General features: G+C 38.9%; 1 long non-coding RNA gene across 1 annotated transcript; it reads left to right on the forward strand.

Moving 5' to 3' along the window:
* The first annotated feature begins 795 nt into the window (after window positions 1-795).
* LOC102456986 (uncharacterized) lies at window positions 796-3,896 on the forward strand. The gene is made up of 3 exons (XR_331234.5): window positions 796-905; window positions 1,906-2,002; window positions 3,443-3,896. It is a non-coding gene; the product is annotated as an uncharacterized LOC102456986 (long non-coding RNA).
* Window positions 3,897-5,579: the final 1,683 nt, after the last annotated feature.

Below are 5,579 nucleotides of genomic sequence, written 5' to 3' on the forward strand. Positions count from 1 at the left end.
GTATGATATCCCGATCCTTTTCTGAATTGGCAATTGCTCCCAACTTTGTGTCATCCACAAATTTTATTAGGACACTTCCACTTTTGGTGCCAAGATCAGCAATAAAAAAATTCAATAAAATTGGCCCCAAAACTGATCCCTGAGGAACTCCGCTAGTAACCTTCCTCCAACCTGACAGCTCACCTTTCAATATGACCCACTGTAGTCTCCCCTTTAACCAGTTGCTTATCCACCTCTCAACTTTCATATTAATCCCTATCATTTCCAATTTAACCAATAATTCCCCATGTGGTACTGTATCAAATGCCTTACTAAAATCGAGGTAGGTTAGATCCACTGCATTTCCTTTATCTAAAAAATCTGTTACTGTCTCAAAAAAGGAGATCAGGTTGGTTTGGCACGATCTACCTTTCATAAAACCATGTTGTAATTTGTCCCAATTGCCATTAGCCTCAATGTCTCTAACTACTTTCTCCTTCAAAATTTTTTCCAGGATCTTACATACTACAGATGTCAAACTAACAGGCCTATAGTTACCCGGGTCGCTTTTTTTCCCTTTCTTAAAAATCGGAACTATATTAGCAATTCTCCAGTCAAATGGTACAACCCCATTCATGTACTTTATTAACTATGTTTTATCCCAGATCTCTAGGAAGAAATCACAAACAGTATGGGCCAGCCTGTCCAACACTGTCTGTGATTTGGGGGGCATGTGATGGATAGGAGGAGTGCTGGCCAGCATCCAGGGACTAAAGGGTTAAACTCAAGTAGAGAGTGCTGAACTTTGAATTGTATAAGAGACCTTGCCTGTTTTCTTTGTGTGGGAGAGTTAAGATAGGAGTTGAGAAACACAGAATGATTTAAACGTAGGCAGGACTACCATGCCTCCAAGGAATTCAGGACATGTAAGTGGACTGAACCAGGAAGGGATTATGAGTAAATAAAGGGAAAAAAGTGTATCTAGTCACGATCAGAGTATTTTTCTTTATTTTTGTGGTTTGGTTTGAACTGCTCTGTGTGAATCTATGCCTCCTCTGCCCCCCCTTTCTCCATCTAAGATTTGATCTCAGATATTTTCTGTGTTTTAATTTGTTTTACTTAGTTGCTCTGTAACACCTAGCAATCAAGTATGTTTTATCAAGCATGTCTTCTGTTTTGTAATAAAAATCACCTGTGTCCTGGAAAGTAACAGGAGTGTCTCTGTGTGTCTGCCCGCCCGGAATGAGAAGTCAGCTACCAGAGACTGCAGCTTGTTTTTCTTTTCTTTTTTGTTTCAAGATCTTTTGAGGCAAAAGAGCGTGGGGTACCTTTGGAGGGATTCAAGTGTTCCCCCTGTTCTTTAGGGTAAATCACTTGATGGTGGCAGCTACTCCCCCCCCCCCCAGTCCCCAACAAAAAAGTCAGTAAATCCGTGACTCTGGGGAGTTTTTGTAAGCAGAGCCTGTAGAGGCAAGATATTTTAAAGTCTCTTGTGGACCCCCACCTTCTGCACTTGGAGTGCCAAAGTGCGGATCAGCCCTGACCTACCCTATGTGCATCTGCTTGGGCAACCAAAAGCAAAGGCGTTCAAAATCACTGGTCTCTTTTTAAAATCCTTCATATGTAATGTTTCTAAAAGAAGAAAGCTGCTTTGATTGGGTTTTCTATCAAGAGTACACATATGTCCTTCCCATAATCCTGTGTTTGGTAAATTCTATGGCTGAATAATTTTTGTTGCTTATTATATGAGAACATTAAAAAAACCCAGGGATAAACAATGAAGAAATACTTAAATATATTAGAAGATAAAAGATTGAATATTGCTCAACTCCTTTAAACTAACAATAGGGATGGTGGGGGGACAATGCATTTGGATGAAGTCAAATGAATGTTCAATTGATTTTTTTGTGTCATTCTTTCCTATAGAAAATTACAGGATTGGAGTGAAGAATTGCTATTATAGAGGAAATCAGATCCTTACTTTAAGGGTTTGAAGACTATGGATGAAGTTACAGAGTCTCTTGTAAGTTTCAAAATCAGTAAATCCCCTGAACAGGAGGGCATTCTACCTAGGGCACAGAATGAAATAATAGCCATACTTAATTCTAATACAAGCCTTTTCAGATGTACTTTCCAAAAATGTTTAAGTGATTCCCTCAAGGACATATAGCAAGTCAGTAGGGGTATGTCTACACTTGCTCCCTAGTCCGAACTAGGGATGCAAATATAACATACCGAAGTTGCTAATGAAGCACGGGATTTAAATATCCTGCTCTTGATTAGCATATTCGCGTCCGGTCACCATTTTAAAAATCCACTAGTCCAAATAGTGGGGGAGACAGGTATGGCATTTTGAGGTAATAAGGCATAAAGAAGGATCAATATTCTGTAGTTTGAGTTCATTATGTGTGAGAAAAATGAATAGGGAATGTTTGGGACATCTTGGAGTGATTGGTGGATGTATATATCTGTGGGTGAGTTAAAAGCTGTGAAACTATAATGTTACAGGAAATGTAGGTCATACACTTCCCGTGATCCAAAAGTAGTAACTTGATAAGCTGGGATGCAGCTGTGGTAATGACACTTGGGTACTAGCTGGAAGAAATAGAACCCCATAGAATTTGAGGAAATAGGACTACAGAGGTGATTCCCTAAGCTAAATGATGGAGTAATTGCTTATAGCAACTAGACAGTGACAGCAATTTCAATTTAGTGCTTCCTTATGTAAAAGAGGAGTTAGCTCAAATGGTTTGATGTGGTGTTACAAATGAGATTTCAGAACCCACTGAATGGTGTACCAATGCTTATGGACATTAAAAAATGGAACAGTCAGCAAACATGTTGACCTGAATCTGCTGAACAGAACAGTGTGTAGAGAAATATGTCCTACCCGCATTGGATGACATCTTTCCAAGATGAATGCCCAAGTATTTTCCCTTTTAGATTCCGCAAGTGGTTTCTGGCAGATTGCTTTACACCCAAATGGCGCCAGGTTAATTATTTTCAATATGCCTTTTGGATGGTAATATTTCCGCAGACTTCCTTTTGGCATAGCTACGGCACCTAATGGCTTCCAAAGGAAATGATAGAACTACTCCACCACCTGGAAAGAAGCAGTTGCTTATAGGGACAATCTCCTGGTATATTCCCATAAAACAGAATAGAAGGTTGTTTTCGTAAATCTAGACAACCAAGTCTTTAGGTCTAAAGCTCAATAAACATAAATAGCCATTGTGTCAGAAATAGGTAGGCTTCTTGGGACATAGTATAAGCAATCTAGGCATAAAACCAGATTCAGTGAGGAAATAAGTTCATGCAATAATCCTAAATTACCGTAAAGCATAATACATCCTTGGAATGAACACCTAGAAAGTGGAAGCACCCACTGTTAGAACACAATACAAGAAAAAATAATCAGCAAAATGAAACTCTTATAAACTGTGATGTACTTCCTTTCTCCTAGGTTTATCAGCCAACTGTTGTAACTGTGGATTCCAAGTAGCCATAGGTTAACAAAGCGCTGAAGCATAGACATGGGAGTCAGACAGTTGCAAACTGCTCCATGACACTGTCTGGTGCTATGAATCATCCTGCTCAGACTGAGGAGCCTCTCACTGTAATAGAGGCATGTGAAAAATGTACAGAATAATTCTTCCATCGATTCGTTTCAACTTTTGACTGACCACAAACCACTCAACCCCCCTGATAAATAGCAAAGACTTGGATTATGTGCCAGTGAGTTGTCAAACACTACTTAGCACCTAATGAGGTACAATCCACAGACATAATACAGTGGTTGTGCCTGGAAAGTCCCAGGAAGCTGGTCTAGCTAGCTTTTGAATGTGATAGATGTATGAACAATGCAAATGGTTGAGAAAACTGATTATCATTATGAAAGAGGTCTGTAACACTTAAAAGCAATGTCTAATTCATAATTATTATTGCACTGGATGCTACCAAAGAATTTGAAAAGGGTAAGTGACTAATTTAGGTATAATGAAAATATAAACAATAATACATGGATTTCTGTTACAGAAAGAAGTATCACTATCAAATGTAATGGAGATTCCATAGTTAATCCAGAAAAATATTCTTATGGAATTTCAAGACTGTAGACATTATGGATTATGCTGAAGGAGCAAACATGTCCATTTGGTGGCTTCATGTAGAGGAAAGAATCCAAATCATTTCAGCTCTGTGTTGCTGACTGATCTATACACTCAGATTACCTCCCTTTCATATCAATAGCTTTGGCATATACCTCCCATCTGCAAGTTGGGAAAACCTGACCCACAAAATTGACCTTTTGACCCTACCCTAGTTAAAAAATTATATTAGGTATAACAGCATTACAGAGTATGATGTTGGGGAACAGCAATTTCTTCATTTGTTTAAGATCCTCTTGGCAGAGCCTTGCAAATCTGCAGCTATCCACTTTATTTCTGTGGGTATCTGCATCCATGGATATCAATGAGGATATCTGTGGTTCATTTTTTGTGGATATGGCTGCAGAGGCAAATTTTGTATCTAGAAACCTGCAAATTTGCAGATATCCACATCCATGGATGTCAAAATGGATATCCGCTTTTGTGGATACAGGTATAGATGTGGATACAAGTTTTGTATCCATGAGAGGTCTACCTCTCAAGTGGATTTTTACCCTGCACTTACTATCCTTAATACAATGACTTGTAAATTGTAATTTATTTACTGAGTTGTCCAAAGGCTCAAACTTTTCAATACTGCCTTGCATATCTTTATTTACTAAACTCCTCCTGCTTCTCTTCTCTGGAAATCTAGCTTGCAGCAACTTCATCCTCAGTTTGGGATTCCTGGATAAATCTTTCTTCTTCCTGGTGCCTTGTGGAGTCATTAACATTTACATGCCAACATCTTCCCACTGAAATGTTGTTGGTCCTTCTGGCACCTCTTCCCTCCACATGTGCTTTTTAAAAAGCCATCTTGAACCCTGTAATCCTTTTGCCCATATCTCACACAGCAATTTGTTTCCTCCCCAAACTAATGACACCTTTGCAACATAAATCATATTTAGCCCATGAGAACATCCAATTATCTATAAGCTCTACATTTTTAGCAAGCCTCATTGCTAACAGTCAAAATAGGACTTTAAAGAGTAATAAAATTAATGACCAGAGTGTAATATACACAATACATGATTGGAAAGCAATTAGAAAACTCTCTTTCACTTAGCCACTCCTCATCTAAAATGTGACACAATTTCCTGAATCTTTATGTGGTTTACAACCAATGGGGGGGCGGGGGGAGAACTAAGCCACAGGGAGTGTGGGTTACTGTTGCACAAATCAAAGTAACATCATGTTTTCTTTCGTGATTTGTGTCTGCAGTGAGATAGTTCAAGGCTCAGATACCCAGATTTTTCAGTTCAAATGTGAATGGCAAAGTTATAGGTACAAATGCTCTGAGGAGTATCTCTCCACAAAATGGAAGCTGCTCTTTAGGAAATTTGCCTTTGATGTACACGTGGGTAACGACGTTATGATTTTTTCTGTTTCACATTATAAACCGCCTGTGCTGATAGACTGGTCACTGCCCACTTAACACTCCCTTGATGTCCCAAA

This window comes from Pelodiscus sinensis, chromosome 4 (genome assembly GCF_052426305.1).
Source record: "Pelodiscus sinensis isolate ZL-2025 chromosome 4, ASM5242630v1, whole genome shotgun sequence".
Classification (NCBI taxonomy): domain Eukaryota; kingdom Metazoa; phylum Chordata; order Testudines; family Trionychidae; genus Pelodiscus; species Pelodiscus sinensis.